General features: G+C 31.4%; 1 protein-coding gene across 1 annotated transcript in view; it reads left to right on the plus strand.

The window, feature by feature from the left end:
- The first annotated feature begins 2388 nt into the window (after positions 1 to 2388).
- Positions 2389 to 12779, plus strand: part of LOC126744373 (protein Son) — a 48567-nt gene continuing 38176 nt past the window's right edge. The window contains exon 1 of the transcript XR_007663137.1: positions 2389 to 2857. The gene's annotated coding sequence lies outside the window, so the exon portion shown is untranslated. The remainder of the gene's footprint in view (positions 2858 to 12779) is intronic.

Genomic DNA, 12779 nt, shown 5'->3' on the forward strand with positions numbered 1-12779 from the left:
AATTGATCTTAACGCAAAACAAGCGGAACTTAATTTTCTTGATAAAAAGTCAATATGTGTGTCCCATTTTAACGAGTTGTCAACAGTTAGCCCTAAAAACTTTACAGAATCAACTTCGTCAATTGTTGCATTACCAAGTACAAAAGATTGCAAGGTATTTTTATAGGACAACATTTTAGTTTTGGAAATGTTGAGACAAAGGAGATTAGAGTCGCACCATGATTTGATAGTAGTTAAGTCACTTGATACGGTTCTATGAAGTTTAGAAATATCCGGATCACTCCAGGTAAAACTAGTATCATCAGCAAATAGACAGACTTTACCGTTAATATTTAGATTAGCAATGTCATTGATGAAGATAAGAAACAAACTAGGGCCAAGTACGGAACCTTGAGGCACTCCACTTTGTATTGGCTTGCAAGAAGACATAGTCGAATCAATTCTCACAGCTTGACTTCTGTTACTGAGATACGACTTAAACCATTCAAAAGGCGCTCCTCTGAACCCGTAATATTGCAACTTTTTTAATAAGATGTCATGATTAACACAATCAAAGGCTTTAGAAAAATCACAGAAAATTGTTGCTGTAGGGTGTTGGTTGTTTAAGCTAGAGTATACATTATTAAAAAGAGAAAACATAGCATCATTTGTGCATTTGTTATTTAAAAATCCAAATTGATGGGAAGTAAGTATTTTATATTTTAGCAAAAATGATTGAAGTCTTTTTTTAACCAATATTTCAATAATTTTTGAAAGTGTGGGAAGAAGAGCAATAGGGCGATAGTTGGAAGACTGATCTTTGTCTCCTCCTTTATGTAGTGGAATTATTATCGCCAACTTAAGGCAGTTAGGAAAAACACCTTTTTGAAAAGACTGATTAATTAGAGTAATAAGATGACATAATGTACATTCGGGCAGATTTGAAAACATTTTGAGAGTAATTCCATCAATTCCAGAAGAGCCTTTGTTTTTGATTTCCCTAATTGAACTGCAAAGCTCTGGTAACACTACGGGCGTAAAGAAGAAGCTGTGGAAATTCTCATTTGCAATGGGAAGATATGAAAGTGGATCATGGGAAGGAGTTATGGTACTCATTAAATTATTTGCCACATTTACAAAATAATCATTAAGGTTTTCAGATGAAGTGGAGATAGTATTCGACAAAGAAGGCTTATTTCTCAAAGCATTAACAATCGACCATGTTTCCTTAGCCACATTTTTAGATTTAGCCAGTCTCCTATTATAGTAAATATCCTTGGCGGCTTTTAAAGTTCTCTGATAAATCTTTTTGTAAAGTCTTACGTACTCATGAAAAAAAGCGCTATCTGAAAATTTCTTAAGATGAGATAATAAGCGCATGTTCTTAGCAGATGTACGCAAGCCTTGGGTAGACCAGGGGTTATGTTGCTTCTTTTTAAGAGGCCTCAAAGGAAAGGACTTGTGAGAAAGACTAGATAGCGTTTTTACAAATCTAGAGAATTCTGAATCAACGTCGTCAGAGAGAATATTCCAGTCAGTTGATTGACAAAGGTGCCTAAAATGTAAAAAATTTTTATCCGAGAAAATACGGTCTAATTTGCGTGGAACATTTTTACTTTTAGATTTAGTTATGGAAAACTTTGTTAACATTGCTTCATGGTCTGAGAAACCTGGGCTTAAGACAGTACAATCGACGAAATCTGGCTCAAAGGAAGATACGACATAATCTATTGTACTAGAGCTGGTTTTAGTTATTCTGGTAGGTGATTTAATGTGCATGATTAAGCCAAAAGAGTCGAAAATGGACTGGAGAGATTCTTGAGCAGCACACACACTGGAAAAATCAATGTTTAGGTCGCCACATAAAATGAGTTTGCTTTTTAAAGGTAGAGACTCAAGCAAGCTTAGTAATTTTTGGAAAAAAACATTTACGTCAGCATCAGGTGTTCTGTAAATACAAACAACGTAAAGATCAAAATTATTATTGTAGACAATGGAAAACTTAAATATTTTTTCGGAAACTAAATTATCGAACCTGGTTACCATTGAAAAGTCGTTGCTAGTAGATAATATCACAGTACCTCCATGAGTTAGATTTTTCCATATCAAAAAACTAGAAACATAAAGGAACCGCCTAGTTATCAATTAAAGTGCCTAATTTGATCATTGTATCAGTCATAATTTACACAATTATAATTAAAAAAAAAAGATACGAGCTGAAGATATAATAGACAACGTGACAACACCGATATAAATGCACTTGTAGAAAAGGGTACATTCGTTTCATACTAAAACTGATCTGGACCCGAAGCTGACCAATTACGTTCTGAAACGACCTGATCTGGGCGGGAAGAAAACCTACATCGACGTAAAACGAACTAGGCAAACAAACAGCTGTTGCCTATCAAAACATTAAAGACAAAAAAAGAGAGCGTATCAACTGGCACTTGTTTGGTCCGAAAAATTCCCTCTAATTTTCCAGTAAGCGCGAAAAAGGTTGTTTTATCTATTTCGTGCCACGAAGTGCACTCTATTTTAATGAAATACACTTGCTTAGCCATAGTTCTTTGTGTTAGAAAATCATAAAAAATATTCGTAAACGAAGTGAATCCACGCTTGAGCAGTTCACATCCCCTGTAACGGTTTTCAGCGGGGGGGTTAACAGGTCTTTGAATTTATTGAGCATGGAAGAAAATAACGATTTCCAGAATGATGAACATATTCCCAGGAGATCTTCACGACTGGCTCTCACTGAGTTAAATGAAACTGCTCCAGGAGAAAGTACCCCAAGCAAATCCTCCAATGTTGAGGAATTGCTAGTATTACAAAGAGGTCCAAGGAGGAAGCCTATAACTTGGTCACCTGTGGAATATGACAGGTAATTATTTTTTTGTTAATTTATTCCAAAAAATATACTAAAATCAAGGTAGGTGGTACCTACATATACATACCTTTCATAAAAGATAAATAAACAAATATAGGTATAACAGATAATATTCTTTTGTACTATCTAATATTACCTGTGCTCCTATTTACGAGTATTTACCTGGTTATAATAGGATTTCTTTAATTATGATTTTTGTTATTTGCTAAGAGAGTTGAATCTGGGGTCAAATAAAACTAAGGTTTTTAATTTTAATACTGCAAACTTGATGACCGATTATGATTTTTGTTTATTTATTTATTTAAATTATATGATCTTGCAATTTCTTTCATAAATAAGTTAGTGTTAACACTCTGGAATAATTTGGATTTATAAAGAGCAGATCTGCTGATCTCAATTTGGTTTTGTATGTTAATTACATATACAATAGAATGGAGGGGGATCCCAGGTTGACTTAATCTTTACAGATTTCTCAGAAGCTTTTTATTGGGTCAATCAGGAGATTCTTTTAGGGAAACTGAAGCCTTAGGGAATTGCAGATCCCCTTCTTCCCCCCTTCTTCAGAGGAGATCTGAGTTTGTTAAATGGAGAACTAAAGTGGTCAATCTTGAAGGCTCATTATCTGTTCAAATAAGTGTGCCACAAGGTTCCCATTGTGGCTCTCAATTCATTTGGGGAAAATTTTAAAAATTTGGTGAAAATATGTGTGTAAAAATAAGTGTTAAGTTTTTCAATGATGCTACTCGTCCACAAGAGGATCTTCAATCACTTTTTAATTGGTGTGATTTAAGTGATATCCTGTTCACTTAATATAATTTTCAATTAGCTAAAAAAGAGAAGCTTCAGACTTGGCAATCTGGATGGAAAATTATGATTTGAACACCACATTAATCACATAAGAAATAAGCTTGGTTTTATTCAGAGGTCAAGTGTTGCTTCATTTATTTATTTCAGTTTTGAGGATACAAATAGATTAAACAAATCCAAAAATAGATATTATCCGATTACAACTTTAACCTAATATACCGGGTGGTGCGTCACAGAGCGGAACATAGGAAATCTCATGTAAATTTTAAGGGGGTTAATTATTGGCTTCCCTGTACATTTTACAGAAAAAATGTGAGATAACTTTTTGAAGAGACCAATCTGGCAAACCCTCATACAAAGTTTTAAAAAATTTTAATAAGCGAATCTTGAATTATTCAATTAAATGTAATTGTAAAATTACCAAATTTTCGGTTCAGGTGAAACCAGAGACCAGCCACCAGCAAACAATTTGTTATAAGGCTTTGTCAAATCTGATGTACAGCCGACTACAAGAATTTTTTTTTTTTTTTGTTTTATCAATCTCACAACCATACATTCAAAGTAAGACATGTTAACATTACTTTTTTATCTAAACTTTTATTTAATATAACGATAAAGTTAAGCCAATAACAATTATTATTATCGATTCTTAAAAAAATTATTTTATCATACTTAGAATTTAATTAAACCAATAGCAGTATCTGAAATATTTTCAATTTATTTTCCCATCAAGCCTATCTGGTCCATTTCAACCATTAAACCTAAGACATTGCAATAAATAATTGTAAATTTTTAACCCAGAAGATCGAAAATAGATCCAAAAAAAGAGAGAACGGAACTCTTAATATTTTACTAAGTGTGGAAAAATAAAATAAAATCAAATACAATAACTTTTTTAAAAATAATAGAGAACAACCAATAACACCTCTACTGTCTTTGAGTGGGTGTTGGAACAATCCCCCATTAACAGCTAAACAATATCCTAACCGATCATAAAATTCATTTCTAACATTACTAAGTTGATATTGGGAAATTTTATTATATTCTAACGAAATAGCGTTTTGTAACTGGTTTAGATTCGCAAATTATACACTTTTATAAATGACACTTTTTAAATGACCCCACTAAAAGAAGTCATTTGGTGAAAGATCAGGTGACCTGGCTGGCCTAAGTATCCGGTACCGTGGACCAATAATATTGCCATTAAAAGCATTTTCCAAGCACTCTTTAACCATATGGGCATTATGGGCCGGGCAACCATTCATTTGGTATCAGATCATTTCATCTTCCTGAGCAACTTCTTCCAAGGCGGGTCCAATTTGAATTTGAAATAAGTCCAAATAGGTTTCAGCTGTTAGGTTATATTCCATAAAAAAGGGTCCAATGATGTGGTGTCCGATAATTCCCATAAATGCATTTGTTTTTTGGGGATATTGTGTATGAACAAAGCGATGTTCATTTTCTTGGCTCCAATGCCGGCAAATCTGAACATTTGGTTCATTGTTGAGGGTAAATGTACATTCATAGGTAAAACAAATATTTAAAAAAAAATTCTTATCATTATTTGCTCTTTCTATCATTTCAAAACAAAATGTCATTCTTCGCTCTTCATCTCGTTATGGCTTGCCTTTTTGGGGTTTAAGAAACAAGGGATTAATAAACATAATTTTTGTGATTCAAAAAAAGGCAGTTAGATACCTATGTTCCGCTGGGTTAAGAGATTCTTGTAAACCTCTCTTTATATCTCAAAAAATCCCTTAGAACATTGAAAGGCTAGAAGTAGCATGCCGTGGAACTATGGGCGGGTTTGTTTGCTTGCAACATCTCTGATGCAATGATGCCAAATGTTCATAGAGAAATGGCAAAAATCACTTTATAATATCATAAAAATGTTCAGTTATTTCCGAAAGCTCAAAACAATACTACTGCTCCCCTTTAATAAAATATCAAGCATTTTTTTAAAATAAATTTGATAAGATACTCTATATCGAAGTACGAAATATACGTTAAATCAATGAAAATAAAGTACGAAGCAACGAGAAAACGGTAATGGCATCGCAACGCCGCTCGATCGCATTGTTGATCCCACCGATACGAGCACTCTCTACCAGTGACGTCGTCAACAAATATTTACCTGATAAATTTTTATTAATTTTTATAGAGTTTGAGTATAAGTAATATTACCATTTACGAGCTATTTATGTGTTTTTTTAACGGACTTCGTTAGAGGAAGGTCCTAATAAAAGGCAGCATTTTTGTCAAAGCATTTTTATGGAAATTAAATATTTTATTAATATAATATTACAGATTGCTTAATAAATCATGTTTTAAGACAAATTTTTATTATTTTGCATAATTTTATTGTTATTGTTATATTGGACAAAACTCAGTTTTACATCACTTACTTTATATCACATAATATATACTTCTATGGTGCTGACTTTTTCAAAGGGACAGTATTGCTTCAGCGGAAAGAGTTAAAACTACAAGGATGTTCAAATTGTGAAGGAGTTGCAGGTTTTTTATAGGTTATAAGATTTTTATTATGAGTATTTAGCCTGTACAATGGTTTTGAGACATTTAACAGTGACCTATATAATACCTAATACAAATTACTATATCATATTAATTTATACTAAAAAACAAAGCTTACCTAAGAATAAAGACTATGTACAATAGATTAGATTAGATAGCTTATTAGTAGTAATATACAAACAAGTACTTTTACAAGTCAAATAAAATATGTAGTATGTTGGGCTTTTTCGAAAATCATGTTATTATTTCTTAAGTATTTTAATAATGACTTGAGAAATCTAATTCAATTTCTTTGGCGCAAATTTGTTTGTTACAATCTTTGAATTTTAATTTTTTGTTCTTTATTTTTTTTCCATAATTTGGTGACGAGTGATTTAACTTTTGAAACGGTGGAATCATCAGTGCTTAGGTGCTCAGGATATCATTTTGATTTTACCCTAGAATAATATACATAAAGATATAGTAATACCAAAATTAAAAAGAAAAAATTAAAAAAATATATTATGACAATCCAATTGATCAATAAAATGTATGTTATTATAAAGAATCTTTATAATATCATAAATTTGATTAATTGCATTTAATGAAACAAATATAACACAATAAAATACTGTATCACTTTTAAATAAGATATATAGAATAGGATGATACATGGCATAAAACTAGTAGTCTATTCTGAGTGTATTTTTACCTTTTCCTTGGCAGAGTCAGGAAATGTGTAGCAGTTAAACAAAAACGGCATGGATGAGAAATAGTAATTGTTGACCTAGACCCCACGGTAACTATTAATCTCAGATGCAGTTATTGTTGATGATGAATGATCAGATCTGTAATTATACAAAATTTGGTGTCTCAAGAATATTAATCTATTTTAGTTATCCATACTTGTCTATATTAGCTTCACTGTTTGTACTATACAGGGTGTCCAAGATAAGAATCCTAAGCATGGGGATCTCGGTACCTGTTGGAGATACAGCTTCGGTTAAATTAGGAAAAAGTTGTGCACTTTGAAGCGTATTATGCCTGGTTACTATTTCAGATCAAATTACCTTTGAGGTAGAGCTGATTTTTTTAATAAAGTCTGGCTACTGATAATATTATCTTCCTTATATAAGAAATCACTTCTAAGGATGTGATTTGAACAAACAAATATGTTCTTTTTAATTGTGTTGATTTCCATTAATGAAATCCATTGTTCCCTTTGGGCATATATTAGACAATCTATAATAAGTATTTGATATTTAATCAAAAAGCAAAAAAAATTACAGTAATAAATTAATATGTGGTGCCAATTACTATATGTATTATTCTAAGTTGCAATATGGTAAAACAAACTTTAACTTAACTTTATACATACATATCAATATCTAAATAAATTTCAAAATTCTTTAAAGGCAATAAAAAATTAGTAATTTCATCTATCTACCTAATGTCTATATTAAAAAAACATAACTATATATAGATAGGTACATTTAAAAATATAAATATTTTGGTATTTTACGCACACTTTCACAATCAAGTTTTTATTAGGTTTATATCTATAAGATCCCCTATTCTACGTTTATGATGATGGTTACCCCATGATGTGATGTTATGAAAGTATCGGTACTTACTTGTGAAAAGATCGGCTGGAATCACCTTTTTATCATGATGCGGCACAAACGACACAAGTTTTTGCCATCCTAGCAATTTAAAAAAACACTAAAATATGGCCTTTTTCCTTTTTAAACCAAAAATGAATGAAAATACACGAATCCCGAAAATAAACAAAGAGGCCGTTTGACAGATGACACTACGCGTATGGCTCAGGCGCTTAAACTCCGGTGTTGTCGCTTCAAATTTTTTAGAAGCAGTTTTAGGGATGAGAATGTTAATAATTTTGTTTCTTTTTTGCTTAAGGATATTATATTTATTCTTAAAATATGTTAATTGTAGTATTTATACTTTTTATTTTAAATTTTGCTATAAAATACAACACAAATAAGTTAAATTAACGTTATAATGGTTGTTAAAATATAGCTAAAAATTTCCTCCGTTGGAAATTTGTGTCGACTTGACAACAGAGAATCGGCAAATATGTTTGTAAACAAAACACCCCTCTTGCCCCTGTGCACATGTTGGACTCAAACAAAGTTGTTGTTTACTAATTCTAGCCTTTCAATGTTCTAAGAAAAATCCTAACTCTTTTTTCTCTTTTTATCTTAGAAACAGCTACTCTTATTCATAAATGTCCTAAACCTCCCTCTAACACTGGTCATATGACTCGCCAGGTTAACGATTTTCCCTTACCAATCCCTACATCCTCCCTCACCAAGAACTCACTTATATAGCTTAGCAAAAAAATTTACAACCATGTTCCTCTATGTATCAGACAAATTTAAGAGATTCAAAAAGGAATTAAAATCACTTTTATTATCCAGGGCATATTATAGCCTTGACGATTTTTTTAATGATACCTTTTAACCTGTGCTCTGACATCATTTTAGTGTTTTAGTTTTGTTTCCTGTTAAATAATTTAATTTACTTCTTTTAAATTCTGTTTTATTGACAGCTTTACTTATTTTTTAATGAAATTTATCAAAAAGATGCTTTTTTTTCTCAATCTGTTTTGTTATGATTAATTTTGGTAATGTGTGTAAATTTTATGGTAGAGTGTTTTAGATGTTATGTTTGTTTGAAATTTGAAATTTAAAGTGAATTTGGAATTTTTTAGTTTTTAGGATGCTTGTACACAAGATTTTGTTGTCTTACGTAATATAGCACTTTTTCTTTCTTTCTTTCTCCTTCCTGCAGCTCTTGATGTTTTTCGAATTTATACGAATAATATTTGTGTTTTTTAAAAGTGCGCAATACCGTTGTATGATGTATGTGTTACCTCTTGCCCAAGAACCTTGTTTTCCTCCACAATCAGTAGAATATTAAGATCTCTGTTCTCTCTTTCTTTGGCTCTATTTTCGATATCCTGAGTTGAACATTTACAATTATTTATTATGGTACCTTTGGCTCGAACTTATTGACAATACATTTAATAGTTGAAATGGAAGGAATGGGCTTGGTGGGGAAATAAACATTTCAGATACTGCTCTAAAACTATTTCCCGCATAATGTTTATATTTTCGTCGATTGAATAATTCATACTTGTTTTTAAATATCGACTGTCACTGATTTATTGACACTTTTCCTCACGTCAGTGACAATATTCATTTTACTGGTGCCCGTTTGGTTTTACTTGAACCGAAAATTTGCTAATTTTGCAATTACATTTAATTGAATAATTCAAGATTCGCTTATTAAATTTTTTGAAACTTTGCACAAGGGTTTGCCAGATTGTTTATTTTAAAATTATCTGTTTCAGTCTGTTTTTGTGCTGCAAAAGAGGGCTGTCAGAAGTTTATTTAAGGCCCATTCTAGAATGCATTGTGGTAATCTTTTCAAAGAGAGCCGTATTTTGACCCTACCATCATTATTTATTTTGGAAACTGCATGTTTAATATTCAAAAATAAGAACAGTTTTCCAATCCGACATCACAGTTATCCTACCAGACAGATTAATAATATTCCCCTTCCTATTCCTCATTTTACATCTATCAAAGATTCATTTATATATCGCGGTTTAATGATTTATAATCACATTAGCATGGAATTAAGAAGTGTTCATTGTGTCTTTGCGCCAGTTTCGTTGTAAACTGAAGTCATATTTGCTTCTAAAAGCCTTTTATTCGATTGAAGACTTTTTTAAGGCTGAGTTCAAAAAGTTATCTTACATTTTTTCTATAAAATGTACAGGGAAGCCGATAATTGACCTCCTTAAAATTTACATGGGTTTTCCTATGTTCCGCTTGGCGACGCACCGCACCCGGTATAATCTAATTTAAATATGTACTAAATATGGCAAGTGTAGTACCTACAATATGCACTAACTTAACAAAATAATAAATATTAAAAGTTACAAAATAACACAAAGCCTCAAACCAATGCTAGGAACTTACATTTAAAAATATTTTTTAATAACTGCAACTCTGCAAAAAAAAATTCTAAATTATGATGAGAACAATGGAAGTTCCCTACTAAAGGTGCTCTCTGACAATTAGTTCTGCAATAAGGAATATAGGGCAACACATGGTTTCTAAGTTGGAGGACTAGTACACTAAAACAAACCTTACTGCATAGGCCTGGAGGGTTAGAGAGTTTATTTACAATCTTATACAAGGTCAACATATCCAAAGAGTATGTCTCTTTTCCAATTCTAAAATGTGAACAAGCATCCGAATAATTATGATTCTTAATGAGAAAGTGAGTTCTGTAACATATGAATCTGAAAAACTGGCTCTGTATGAAAAAGTCTCTTGATATTATTCTTGTATCTAGGTCTCCAAGTGACTGAGGCAAACTCAACTACTAAACACATGAATAATTACTTATAATAACTCTCTTATCAGGGTCTTATGATTGTGAAAGTCAGCACACTGTTTATTAAAAAATCCAAGCATTCTATTGCAATCTTTAACTAGTTTACCAATATGCAAGTTAAAGGATATTTTGGATTTAAATTGAACACGCAAGTCCCTTATATGTGAAACCCTTGCCAAGACTGGAGAAATATTTTTAGGTCATCAGCATAGAAAAGGAAGGAGCAAGATTCAAATAAGATTTTTATATTATTGATGTAAATTAGAAAGAGTAAAGTACCAAGATGGGATATTTGAGGGACTCTAGAAGATGAAAATCTTTCAGAACAAAAGCCTAGTTGGACAACAAACATAGATCTGTTAAAAAACCCTCTGAGAAGATCACCCACAGACCCTTATCTCTTCCAGCCACTGATCAAGATAGTATGAAACATCTTGTCATCAAACACTTGCTAAATGCTACACACTTGCTAATGCTAAAATCTGTGTTAAGTACATGCTGGAATGAGTGAAAAGACTCATATATAATTTAAGTATTATATTTAATTAAATTAGGTTCTAGTTTAAGTTTTTTTTCTGTAAAAAACCACACTGCTCCAGCATAATTTCATTTATCAAAAAGTTAAAAATATGTTACTTTTAAACTAGTTTTTTGAAAAGTTTAGTGCATAGTTTGCTAATAGGTCTATAATTTTTAATATCATTTTTCGGTGCACTTTTACATATTGGAATTATAGCAGATCCAGAAATTTGGAAAAATTCCAGAAAAAAGAGACTATTTAAACAAAAAAATTAAGGAAAGGGAAAGTGCAGCCCAATACCCTAATGGAAAAATAGCTGGAATTCCATCTGGCTCTGCAACCTTTTTCTTATCCAAACTCTCCAAAGTCTTGAGAATCTGCACTAATCCATGTAATCATTAGAATTCTTGTGACTGTTTCATTTTTTATGTATTTTATTTTTCTTGAATATTAGCCTAATTGTATTTGTGGAGAAATAAGAGGGAAACTTATTATTGATGCTTTTAAGAGGTATTTTTTCTTTAAATATTTTTAATTTAATTTTTCTTTTTATTAATTAGGTTATTTATTTTGCTCTGAATTATCTGAAAATTATCAATTATCTTTTAATTTTGGGAGTTAAAGAATGAATGCTAATCATTGCTGTTTAGTTCTGTTTGTATATCATTTTAGCCTGCCTGTTTAAAGGTTCCATATTGCTTTATTTTGTAAGTTTGTTTTAAGTAAAAAGGACATTCAAATAAAAAATCAATCAGACTTGTCTATGTTTAAAATGCTTTATTGCTTATTTGTTTTACCAAAGACTTGAAAAGAATCTGTCAGACCAACTACTTTGAAGTGTGGGTCAGTTGTTTGTCTCCATCATGCAGCTCAAAAAAGTCCTGAACACATATTTCAGATTTTTTGCATTCAGAAGTGACATCACAGGGGCGAATATAACTATCAGTGGGTGAGGAATAGCCTACATTTGCCTAAGAACAACTACAATCTACTAGATTTATGTTTTCTACAGAAACTAATAAATTTATGTAGACAACAAAAATCAGTGACCTATTGTCAATTTTAAACTCCAAATTTAGAATTTCTTTTCAAAATATTAGACAATCTGAAACTTAAAAACAAATAAATATGTTAGACTTTAAATTTAGTACTTTGCAGCAAAAACTAAAACACATTTTGTAAATTATTCTTTCTTCAATTCAGTCTTTTTGGTAATTTATGGCTCTGTTAAATAATTTACTTTGCTTACTGATGTGATTTTGTTTTATAAATGCTGTATGATCTTTTATACTAAACTTGGATGTAACTTATTATATTTCTATGATTACCATGTAAACAGATTCAATAATTCATTAATGTAAATGAATGAGATTAAGGTCAGATGACCTAGGTGGCCCTTCTATTGAGCCATGTTTGTGTATCCATCAGTTTGGTAATACATTCTCTAGGAATCCGCTAACAATTGCAGTATAATATATGGAGGCGTCCTGAGTTATTTTTCATTGCATATCTGAGTTATTTTCATCAGGATACAGTGTAGCCAGTGCTAGAATCAAGTTGTCTACTAAAAAGTTGTGACGAAAATTAGTTTTCTTGTGGATTTACAGGTGCCCAGTACCTCAAATTATGTCTATTTACTTCTTC

Source organism: Anthonomus grandis, chromosome 14 (genome assembly GCF_022605725.1).
Source record: "Anthonomus grandis grandis chromosome 14, icAntGran1.3, whole genome shotgun sequence".
In the NCBI taxonomy this organism is placed as follows: domain Eukaryota; kingdom Metazoa; phylum Arthropoda; class Insecta; order Coleoptera; family Curculionidae; genus Anthonomus; species Anthonomus grandis.